Source organism: Aythya ferina (assembly GCF_964211825.1).
Source record: "Aythya ferina genome assembly, chromosome: 24".
Classification (NCBI taxonomy): Eukaryota; Metazoa; Chordata; class Aves; order Anseriformes; family Anatidae; genus Aythya; species Aythya ferina.
The window spans coordinates 5,957,343-5,969,948 of NC_140322.1; the positions used below are offsets into that span (position 1 = coordinate 5,957,343).

Below are 12,606 nucleotides of genomic sequence, written 5' to 3' on the forward strand. Positions count from 1 at the left end.
TGTCAGATGTTCCCCTTCGGGCCTGGCACAAAGGGCAAGGCAGGGATTAAAAACAACAGTCCCGTTCTCACTGAACTGACCCTGCTGCTGCTGCGCATCCCCTGGATGAGGAGCTGGGGGTGTCTGCTCCCTGCACGTTTGCTGGGACATGGGACAGGGATGTGGAACACCAAGCTGTATCCCCTTCCCAGCTTGCAGGAGGTACTCCGGGGTGGCAGAGCCTTTGCTTTCCATCTGCCGCTTTCCTTCACTGCCCTGGGGACTGCGTGTTTGATTTCCCTTGTCTCTCATTCCTCTGGGCTTGGCTCTGCTGAGATATCCCACTGGTTGCCGCTGTCTTGGATGATAAACCACGAAAGGGCATTGCATGAGCAGCAGTGAGCAGAAACCTGAGAGGTGTCTGGCTCTCCCTTTCTATCAATGCGGCCCCTGGGAGGTGATGTGCACATTTACCAGCTGGAGAAAAGGAAGTTTTCAGGCTAACCATCTCTTCTCAACCTTTCCTTTGAAGTTTACACTGCTTCCAATAATCCATGCTTAAAAGAGGGGTGCAGGGGTCAGGGAGCCACAAACTCAAGCTGCTGGTCCCAGGTCTCTGGGCTCTTTGAGACCCAGCCCTCTGCAAGGGACGCCTGAGAAAGCCTGCTTCATGCTCACTCCTCCTCCTCTTCCTCCCTGGCTGGGGCAGTCATGGGAATGGCAGGAGTCCAGCAAGCCCTTACACACTGCAGCTCTTTGCACTTTGTCACAGGAAAGTATGTAAGGACATCCTTAAAGTTAATTATGTGTTTCAGCACCCTCCCTAAGTAGGCATGTTTTTTCAATCGGGGACCCGAAGTAGGAGGCGAGAAGAGACGGGCCAGGAACCTCACTGATTTCACCCTGCAGGTTTGAAGTTGATTTTATGCCAAAACATCATTAATTCCTGCCATTTCCGAAATTAAGCTTCTGCTGTCTGTGCTTGATGCTGTTATATGTAGGTCTGCCTGCGTAGCTGTATTAGCTCAATTTACCTTTCTCTTCCACGACAGTTTTAAGCACTAATTGACCAGAATTCAAACCAGCTTTCTCTCCTGGTAATGTGGTTCATTGCTTATAATTGACCTGCTTTTCTGGCAGGGAAGAGAGCTGTACCAGCCAGCATATACTGTGTGACCGTACCCTGTAATTACTTAGATTCAAGCCCTGGAAGGAAAATTTTAGGAGCTTTCTCTGCTGAAATGAAAGTGTAAAATAATATATATATAAAGAAAAAAAAAACAAGCTAGTCATTTAAACATGTAAGCACAGTCAGGGAAGGAAGCTTAGCACTGCTGGTAGCAGAACAGAGCTTTTGGGGGCAGTGGTGGTGGTGGTATGGGTCTCCTGGATGGACAACAAAGTTATCAGTCTCTCACTCTCTCAGGTCTGTTTGGTTACACTTCAGGATGGAGGTGGGAAATACATACACACGCATGGACAATGTGGATCCCTCCAGTAGGTGAGCTTAGACTTGCAGAGCATCCCAGAGCTGGGCCTGGGTCCCCAGTCTCACCAGCTGCCGGTGCTGGCTTGTAGGAGCCCCAGTCCCATCGCTGGCGCACACTCACAGCTCTGGCAGCCCACTTGTCCTGCTGTGTCACCCGGAGGGACACAACACACACCGCTTTCTCCCAGGCCCTCCCCTGCTCACCTACTGATCCCACCTGGCATTTGCTAGTGATAGCGTCCCACCCCTGGTCCCAGCTGTACTCAGACCCTGTGCACACATACATGTGGCAAAGGAGTTCCTCCCCCAGGAAAATTGTTATAAACAGTTTAATGAGAAGATAGGACAGACCGCACTCATCATGTGCAGGGCATGGCTGGAGAAGCGTACTGACCAGCACTGTTTGCACAGGGATGGCCCTTTTTATCTCCTTATCCCTTTATTTTCCCACGTGTTCCTCCCCAAACCACTTGATCCCTCCCTTCCTCAGCTTTGGGTCCTTCCCTAAACACCCTGCTGTAAGCCTTGTGCAATCCCCAGGTGTGCTTCCCCTGCAGCCACCATGGGGCCCATCCCCGCCTCAGTCCGTAATGAGCTCCAGTTGACTCATCTCATGGGTCATCATCGTGGGTTTCACACCTGGACTCTGGGGCTGAGGCTCTCCCGGGACAACCCTGGGAGGAACTGGGCAGGGTGACCCTTCCTCTGAGTCCCTAATTTGGGTCCCCACCTGCTGTTGTGCCTTGTGTTTCTCTGGCCTTGAGAAGATGGGTCAGGGAGGGGCTGAGGGCTGCCGGGATGGGGCTGGGAGTCGGGCAGGGCGTTATTTGGGTCCCTCACATGCCAGGGAATCTCTGTGCTCCTCTGTGGCTGTACAGCAGAGATTTTTATCACAAAACCTGACAGCCCACAGAGGTGGCCAAGACGGTCACCACCATACCCTGCCACCACTCTGCACGGCAATCCCCACTGAAGTGTGATGTCTCCTATCTTTCCCAGAAATTAGGAGGTGTATAAAGGAAACAGCGATCCCCAGTCCAAGATAACATCATAAAACTCATCCTGGTATCAATATTGGGAAGAAGTTGACTGTTCATCAGCAGTTCTAATATTGCAGAGCAGCTCCTGTGCTTCGTGCTGAATTTGGGGGCTGCCTGTACCTAGTGCGTGCAGTTTGAGCGGATGCCTTCCCTTCATCAAGATGTAGATTAGGTGTAAGCAAAGCATCCAGCTCCCAGTTTCTGAGCTCTCCCATTTCCGAGCACGTGTGAGTGCCCAAATGAAAGCATGCAGCAATATTTTAGGTCCCACGTGGCTCCTAGTCAAGTTTAGGCATCTGCAAGGCTAGGCAGTTTGGAGCATGGCATTTCTGGATTGCCCTCCTGAATGTGCACAACACATCAGTTGCCAAAGCCAGTCAAAAATGCCAAAGCAGATGTAGAAACATCTGGACATGACCTAAAGCTCAAAGATTTTCTATATTGTCTGCTGATACCCAGCACAGAGCTTTGGCTGATCTCCAGCAGAAGTCCCTTTCTGTTCTCCTGCCCTGGAGGTAAGCAATAACATAACTTCTGCCATATAGCCATGAGGGAGAGAAGAAAATTGAGGGAGTGGGAAACATACCTCGCTGTTTAAATTAACCTCTCTGGGATTCTTTTCAGAAGATAGGAAAAATGACAATCTGATTTACAACAGGCCTTTTCTGCCTTGAAATTCACTGTGTGCCTGTCCTGTCTCCCTACATCTAGAAATAAATCATCAAGCACTTCAGAAACGCTCTCATAGAAATGTACCCTTTTATTTGGCCACCATATGTGCCTGACAGCTCAAACACGCGTTTTTAGGCAGTGCTGCTTCTCCGTGTTTCTTCTCCAGACCCCCTGAGTTCGAAGCATTGATTTTGCATTTAGGCTTTGTGATTTTTTTTTTTTTCCTTTTGGTTGAAGTCTCTAGGAGGCTGTGGAAGGGGACTGCAGCATAATGCATGTTTCGGGGAGTTATAATGGGAAACTTAACAAGGGTGAGCAGAAGAGTTTTAAAAGCGTCATTCTCCAAAATTAGCAGGATGTGCACAGACTGACAAGTCCTAAGTTCACACAAGCTGGTGTAGCAGCAAATTGTTGAAGCATCAGCCAGCAGCTGTGTGGGACAAGGCTCACTCCATTTCTGCCCAGGGCATGGAAGCTCAGATGCTGAAAATGCTTTTCTCTCTTTCCACTTCACACACACATACAAAAAAAAAAAAAAAAAAAAAAAAAAAAAAAAAAAAAAGCCTAAACTAAACCAAAAACATCAAGGTTTGTTTCTGGACTGTCTCTTCTGTCACATGAAGTAAGGAGAACAAAGAGAGGGGACTACCAAATGTTTATTTCCTCTTTCCTCAACTAATGAAATTAATTGGCAAAATTTATACCTTTGGCACAATGCTGCACTGAAGAATGAATTTTAAGAAAACAAACAAACAAAAAAAAATAAAACTATTCATAAAATAGTAATTATTTTAAAAGTTATCACCATGGTGCCCATTTTGAAAGTTTACATTTTTATACGAGAAGGTGTACATGCTGTGAATGCTGCAGGACCAGTGTGTGCTGCTTATGTAGGAGCCCAGTTAATCTGGACACTAAAGGACACATTTCGGCTTTCAGTGCCATTCTCTAGATTCCCAGAAATCTGCATTTTCATCTCCTAGACCATTGAACATCATCTTTTGCACTGATAAATCCCCAAATCATCAATATGGCCAATTCAAGTTGCTTGTGTGACCCTGAATGCAGGAAAAAGAACTTAGAAATGTAGAACAGCAGAAAAAAAAATAAAAAAAATCAGAGGGTAATACCTTCTCATGCACTGGAAGTTTATCAGTGGCTGTCCTGGTGGTTGTGCAAACGCCCTTTATCCTTAATGAGATGTGTGGCCACCTTGTTTATAGGAAAGCCAGACTAAACAACAACAACAACAAACCAAACCAAAACAACAACAACAACAAAAAACTACAAAGAAATTAAGGTTGCATTAAGTCAGATGGGATCTTGCCTGTGGACTGTTTACTTCAAAGGTGTCCAATCTAAGTTGGAAGGATGTCAGCCAATTCTACCCTCAATTGGGAATGGCCCCACCACTCCGTGGTGCTGCACGGGAGCTGTTGCCCAGTGGGGAGAAGCAGCTCCCACCAACCAGCTGGATCCATCTGAGTGCCAGTACATTACCCAGAGGGGCTTACTGGAGGCTGAACTTCACCTGAAAATGTTCCAGCCCCAGTGAGGTTGTAGCCACATAGGCAGGTATGGGCTTGACTGATGCAAAAGGTTACGTGGCCACATGGGGACGTGTCGGCTGATTGCTGGCTGCATGTAGACTTCCAAATGACCCCAAAGTTTTGCAGCTATTTTGCTCCGTGCAAGCTGTTTGCTGCTCTGGCATTTTATGATGATGCTCATGCAGTTTGATCGACCAACGGAGAGACCTGTCCTTCAGGTCCCTTGCTACATCCTCTTGGGGTGCAGGTTGCTGCCAGGGCCAGGGACCTCCTGGAGAAGGGCGTGGGACTGGATGGCCCTTGACTTGACCAAGAATAGCAGCTCAGGTTCTGGCTAATCTGAAGCCACAAACACAGCAATGACAATTTCATGATTTCCTGCATTCATTTAGGGAGTTAGGGTATTTTGGATATCTTCATTTCATGTTTGCTTCAATTTATTTTCATATGTGACCTGAAGTCTTAATATCCTAAGTTTATAAATTTGAAGTTACCATATCTTATTTGTAAGGGTCTTTTTGATGAAAACTGTCTAAACTGCATGTATTTTTTGTACAGAGTTCATTAGTGAATGATATACCACTGAATATATGAATAATACATAATAAGCGCAGTGCGGGTAGTCAGGTGACACTTCTAATGGTTTGATGAAGTGTGAAATAATGCACACTCATGCACACACATACATCCTGGTAAGAGCACACTTCTGGAGTTTCGGGGCAGTGCAAACAGCAGGGCTGGGACTCTCTCATCTCTCTCCAGTTGAGGAGTCATCCACACTCCCTTTGCAGTCAGTAAAGAGAAAAAAAAAAAGTTCTAGGGCATGATTCACCTGCTACTTTAGATGTGTATCTTGCAATGAAGTGAATCAACTCTAGGACTTCCTCCATAAAAGGAGGTGTGGAGATATTTACTTTGCAGAAATCTGAAGATGAGTGAGAAAAATTCCAGCCAGCAAGCTTACTGCAGAAGAGAGACTTTAATATATTTTTATTAGCAATAGGTTAGGGGCCTGTGCTGCCAAAAATAGCAGATTGGGAAAAGGTGTGCAGGGTTAAAACCCTCAACATTTTTTTCTCTGTTGTAAAGGCTTCCTTTGTGCTATGCAGCAGCATACAAAGATGCCAACCAAAGCAGCTGGGGAGCTTCTCGATCCCAAGTGTCTGCAACAGCCCTGCTTCAGAGATGTATTGAGTAGCTGATGTGGCCCAGGCGACCACATTGGTGTGGTACAATAGTCCTTCATGACTTTGCTTAATTATGTTTTTGCTAGTGCAGTCTACATTTAATATTTGGTGAATTTTAACTTTGCAAAAAGTATTTCAGAGCCAATGTTACTCTACTGGGAGGTCACTTATGGCAGAAACAAGATTGCCACAGAAACTGCTTTTGTACCAGTTCTAGTGTTGTATTCAGTAGGTACAGATTTCTTTACTTAAAGAACAAATGCTGTAAATTTGGAGAAGCTGTGCTGTGTGCATTTTCTTATACATCAAAGAGCTAAATTCCCTGCTTTACAAATGAAAAAAAAAATCAATCAAAATCCTAACTATAAAGTTATGGTTGTTGCCTAAATGATGCTTTTTTATTCCCTTTTTTGGTGTTGTAAGGCTGCTGCCTGCCCTCCCTTGAGCCTCCACCAAAAGTTGCTGAATGTTAGCAGCCAAATGCTCCCCCCAAGTCCTGTTGTATTTAGCCACAGATGCAAAACTTATGATGTTTTCCTACTGAAATTTGTTAAAAGGACACAGTCCACCAATAAAACTATTTTGGTTTCCTATTGCTAATTCTGACTTGAAAGAGGGAATATGAGCTGACAAATTGTTGCTAGTTTCTGTAGCGAGAGGCAGAAATGAGGTAATGCAATTAATGCAATTAATACAAGGAGCAACAGAAGCTTCTGGTAGAGGTTCAGTCATGGTAAATAATTATTCAAAGAAAAATTACTGAAATTACTGATGCATTATTGTCTGGGTTCACTGTATATGGCTATTTGGGGAGTTTAGGTCCAAACACACACTGTTGATATTACTGTGTTAAGAAAAGTTTCTAACTGCTGCTTGATAGGCTGGGTTTGGAGGAACTGTATGGCAAGTTCATAGAATCACAGAATGGCTCAGGTTGGAAGGGACCTGAAAGCCCATCTGGTTCCAGCCCCCTGTCATGGGCAGGGACCCCTCCCACCAGCCCAGGCTGCCCCTCGCCCCATCCAGCCTGGCCTTGGGCACTGCCAGGGATGGGGCACCCACAGCTCCTCTGGGCAGCCTGGGCCAGGGCCTCACCACTGTCATAGTGAAGAATTTCCTCCTTATGTCTAATCTAAACCTACCCTCTTACCCTCTTTTAGTTTGAAGCCATTCCCCTTTGCCACCCCTGACACAGAGTCCCTCCCCAGCTGTCCTGCAGCCCCCTTTAGGCCCGGTTAGGCCGCTGTGAGGTCTCCCCGGGGCCTTCTCTTCTCCAGGGTGAGGAACCCCAACTCCCTCAGCCTGGCTCCATGGCAGAGGTGCTCCAGCCTCTGAGCATCTTGGTGGCCTCTGCACTTGTTCTAACAGCTCCATGTCCTCCTTGTGCTGGGGTCCCAGAGCTGAGCGCAGGCTCCAGGTGGGGTCTCACAGAGCACAGCAGAGGGGCACAATCCCTTCCCTGCCCTGCTGCCCACGCTGCTGTTGGTGCAGCCCAGCACATGGCTGGCTTTCTGGGCTGCAGGCTCACATTGCCAGCTCATGCTGAGCTTCTCATCCACCAACACACCCAGGTCTTTCTCCTCAGGGCTGCTCCCAATCCATTCTCCACCCAGCCTGGATTTGTGCTTCAGATTGTCCCAGCCCAGGTGCAGGACCTTGCACTTGGCCTTGCTGAACCCCATGAGGTTCACACAGGCCCACCTCTCTGGCCTGTCCAGACCCCTCTGGGTGTCATCCATCCCTTCCCTCTGGCATGCTGACCGCATGACACAGCTTGGTGTCATCTGCAAACCTGCTGAGGGTGAACTCACTTTCACTGTCTGTGTCACCAACAAAGATGTTAAATAGTGCTGGTCCCAGAACTGACCCCTGAGGGACACCGCTCATCACTGATCCCCCCTGGACATGGAGTCATTGTGTGTTTATCCTTAGGTCCCAGCAGAGGAAGCAGTTTTAGGGAATGCTTTAATATTTTGTTTTTAGAAGAAGATAAGAGCTGTCATTGTCCAGCTCCATCCGGTCCTTGCACTCATCCATCTCATGATGTAGGACCATTTAGGACTGCACTTCATGATTAATCCATTTTTTCCTGTAATGAGGATGTATTATTCCGTGTTTCTTGTGTCACTGTATTACCTCTTCCTGGACAAGCCCCCAGTCACGTGCATCACAACCTGTCCTGCCTGAGCACCACTGAGAACCTGGGGCCAAATTCAGTCTCAGAATTACTCCATTGAAATTAATGGGCAAATAATCAGAAAATCCTTCCTCTGTACCTGTCTTCTTACAAATAATATTGAAAGAGCACCTATCCAAAGGTCTGGGTGCCTAGAGGAAGTTGGTAAAAGTACCCTGACCCAACCTGCCAGCTCCCCAGGAGCAAACGCAACGCCCTGCACTGAGCTGACCAACCCCCAGTGCCCGGCTGGCCCCCCGCTCACACCCCAGTGTGATGGGTCGGGCTGGGCAGTGTGAGGTGAGAGCTGGCTGCTACAGGAGCAGTGTGCCAGTGAGTGCCAAAGGTCCGGGATGGAGCACGCTGCTGCTGCTGCTTCTGCCACAGGACAGCAGGGTGCTGCCCTGGAAGGGTGGCAGAAGCAGCTGGCTATCGCTTTACATGGGTTTTTCCTCTAAATGCAGGTGATGGCAGCATTTGGGTTCATCTCAGCCATAAGAGTACCAGTGCAGAGGAAATGCAATGCAGCAGTGATCTGCTGAGGTGCACCAAGGCACACAGGCTGCAGCAGCAAAGTGGGGTATCCACGTGTGAGCATGGCTGTGTTGGGATGTGTGGCTTAAATCCTGGAGCTCATCCAGAAACCCAGCCCCCATTGCTCTCCCTGCGCGTAACATTCAAATAAAGTGGCTTGCCCAGCATCATGTGTGCTTCCCAGGGGCTCAAACAGCCCATGCAGCACTGGCTTCACTCTTCATGGACACCCTGGGGCAGGTCGCCTTGGCTGGGGGACGCTGCTTTGGTATGGCCAGGGAGGGAGGATGGGGCAAAACCACCTTTGGGTGTTCCTTACTTCCCCCTTGCACTGGAGTAAATGGAAAGTGAATGGATTGACAGTGGTGGAAGGCCAACCCCTGTTTCCTTTTACTTTCCCTAGGGTGTGTGCTATTTATTTTTTCTCTCTTACCTTCCCTGCCCCTTGAGGATTTCCTATATACTTTTGTTAGTTCTTAAATTCTTTTGCTTAGTTTCCTGTTTGGTGCTCGGAAGCCACATCTCACTGCTCGCCCTCAGGGTGATGTGTGGGGCGTTGCACTTTAGGGGAATTCCACTGAGGCCAGGACATTGCCGTCCCTGCTGGGGGATTCATGGCAAAGGCATCCCTGGCCATACAGCACTTAAGGTAAAACAAATCTAAGCAGGATGTTTGGATGGGTCAGCTGTTGACTTCACAGTCAGAAATGATTGTGTTGCCTTGGAAAATGTCAAGATCAGAATTAGGGAGAAAGAGGTTTTAGCCAGCATTACTGAAATTTTAGATACCAGCTATCTTTTGTCTAAAAAGCTGACAGATACTTGCAGACTATATACATATGGAGCTGCCAAAAAGGAGGTGGCTTGGGGATCAGTGGCTGATTTTACAGCCAGGCATTTAGGAAATTTGAGACGAGCAATTGCTGATGGGACTTGGGAACTTTTCTAGGTGGAATTCAAAAGACCGTAACCAGTAGACAGTATGATGGCGATTTGTGACCATTTAATTTCCGTTCTTAAAAGCAAACCAACCCTTCTATTTTTGCAATATTTTCAGGAGGGAAAATGGCTTCTGTGTATACAGTATAATCCAAACTATATGTTAAAAATGCTTATTTAATTTTCAAATTAATGCTTGTTATGTATAGGCACACATTCTGCAAGATGTGGACCCGCTCTGTAATACCTTGTTTCACAGGTATTGATGTGGTTGTCGGGGTGTTTACTGTATATTGGTCTATGTCAGTGGTTTCCAACCTTTTTTTGATTTGTAAATCTTACATTTTTACAGTGGGGTGCAGTCATTTGCATAGCAAATTTAAGCTTCCAAACACTGGATTTGCTTTTCTTAGTGACAACTCACAAAAACCTTAGAAGTTGCCTCCGGATCCCCAGGGCTCCCCAGGCATGCTGGAAATGACTGGACTAAAATTAACAGGAAGAAAGGAAAAGAAAAAGAGTGCTCGAAAGTAGCTGCATCCCTTCCCCCAGTGCAAACACAACAGGGTTTACATGCTCGAGCTCTGAAGATGGTATCTCCTGTCCCCAGTTACTTTGCAAAACTGGGTTAGGCAAGTGGGAAGATGCTCAAATGCATGTGCAAAAATAAATAAACGAATAAATAAAATAATAGGTAAGATGTACCTCTAAGCCACGCATGTAGTTTATTCTAGCAACAAAATAAGCCCTGCTTGGAGGCTGTTTGATCCCTACAGGTAGTGCTGGTCCCAGCCTGCACCAAAGCAAGGGGCAGGCTGAGCTGTATCCTCGGTAATCCCAGCACAAGGGTACATGGCAGGGACGCGCCTCCCTCTGTGCCACCAGCAGAAGCTGGCAGAAACGGCTGCGAGGCAGGAAGCCCGTCAGCCTGGCTATTTCACTCATTAATTCCTGCTATGCCAAAATGCAGCAGCCTCCCTCCTCGAGCGTGTTTTGCCGCGGCGGAGTGCGTGTGTTCGCTCGGATTACTCATAGTTGGCTGCGATTTCTGTTCGCGACATATTGTTTGACAAATGTCAATTCTGAAGAAAAATAATTTAAATTATTTCTTCGAGACAAAGTTTCAGATTTAACATTGAGCAGATGCTCTGTCTAAAATTAGCATAATGATTCCTCATGCCTGCTACTTACCAGGACATGTGTCTTTAATGTAAGTGTTGGAATAATAATGAAAATTCGCAGTGATTTTTTGGATAATTGTAGATTCTCCCGCATGCTTTTGAAATGTTTAATGAGCACAGGGACCTTTGGAGTTGGGGAAAACTGTTATTCCCATTCTGCAGATGTGGAAAGTGAGACGCAGAGCTCCTGCAGTGCCTGAGGTCCGGAGCGACGCCAGGACCGAGATGAGCGGGGGGGACAGCCTGGGGTCACTGCCCTGCAGTGGGCACGTGGCTCCCGACTGCTGCTGTGAGCATTGGGACGGGATGTGAGCTCCTGGGGTTCAGCTGCTGTAAATGCACGTGCCTTGGGAGAGGTGCCTGGTGGGATTTCCAAAAGTAGGGGAGTTTTCCAAAAGCTGGGCTTGCCGGTGGTGCTGGCTGAGGGGCTACGAGCCTGCGGCTTCTGAAGATCTTGTTTCACTTTTAGGGATTTACAGTTCACATTGTAAAAGGTTGTTAAATATGTCTGAAAAAGTTAAGTTAGATTCATAGGTTTCTGCTGCCGCAAGTTTCCCAAAGGAGGATGACTTGGAAACTATTCCCAATGCCCTCTTCAGTCAGGAGTGTGATTGCTTGTAGTTGGACATAAGAGCTTTAAACAAACAACCAAACAACCTTTGACAGTCCCCAGACCGTTTCCCAGATGGGAAGACTTCACCACAGAAAGGTGAAGTGACTGGGAGGATTAATATGAAAAACCCAGGTTCCCACACTGCAGTTAAAACATTTTTTTGGGGGGGGGGAACCTCCTTTCCCACTCCATTACCCCAACAGCAGCTCCCGCAACTGTAAATATGGAAGAGCTGAAAGCACTGACCCAGCTTTCAGCTCCTGTTAAGGTAATTTAGCTGCAGGAAAGAGAGGGATGAGTTAGGGACGTGCGAGTGGCTGAAGGGCGCAGGGTGCTCCAGGGACCACAGCGCCGGGAGCTCCCATGCTGCAGCAGCGAAGGTGGAAAAACCAGTAACGCTACAAAAAAAAAGAGAGGGAAATGGTTTCAAAGAGGCCTTTTCAGGCAGTGGGTAATTTTTACCTATGCCAGGCCCCAGTGAGGTGAGCAGGGGTGGCTGAAGGATGGGGAGGCAGCAAAACCAGTCTAAACACCCAGGGAAGAAAAAGAGTCTGACCTTTAAGTGCGAGGTGAGATGTGGTTGTTTTGGCCGTGCTCGACCTGAGGACAGTCTCTTGCCTGAGTAAATGCTGGCTTCGAACAAAGGATTTCCACAAAACTGCCCACCGTGGCCTAGGCTTAACCCCGCACGGTCCTGGCCCTGCAGTGGGGAGAGGAGCCCCAGGGGAACCCTTCCCTTCCTTTTCCCATTTAAACGAAACCGCGCTTTTCCACCTAAGAAAAGCCACCGCCACGGGCAAACACCTTTGCGCTAATTGCATTGAATAGCCACGTTTGTACTGGGCAGGGGAAAAATACCTTGACCTTTTAGATGCTGGGGCATGGAGAACAACCTCCATAAGCAGCAAGAGGGAGTTTGGGAGCTTTGTGTGAGAGGCAGGTGCAAATGTGCTGGTTAAAAATAATAAACAGAAAAAAAAAGATAAAAAAATCCACAGCGTTTTCTTTTGAGGAAAATCTTCAATGTGCCTGTGTTCAGTGCTGTGTGGTGCACTTTAAAAGCAGCATCAGCACCTCACTACTATTTCCATGGATCCTGGGGCTGTCTTCCAAGGAAAGAGGGTTTGTTACGGATGAGGTGCTGGAACTATCGCAGTCATGCTGGGTGCCCCTCACCCCTTTGGACTGGGAGGGGATGTTTCAGTAAGTGCTTCTCAGAGCCTGTTCTCAGTTTGTCCCCATGTGC

General features: G+C 47.5%; 1 protein-coding gene across 7 annotated transcripts in view; it reads left to right on the forward strand.

Moving 5' to 3' along the window:
• HIVEP3 (HIVEP zinc finger 3) overlaps positions 1-12,606 on the forward strand; it is a 298,262-nt gene that overhangs the window by 166,852 nt on the left and 118,804 nt on the right. Inside the window, exon 1 of one of the 7 annotated variants that reach the window (XM_084497418.1) lies at positions 781-888. The exons of the other annotated variants lie outside the window; for them this stretch is intronic. The gene's annotated coding sequence lies outside the window, so the exon portion shown is untranslated. Of the gene's footprint in view, positions 1-780; positions 889-12,606 lie in introns of those variants that run through there. 7 annotated transcript variants of the gene reach the window in all.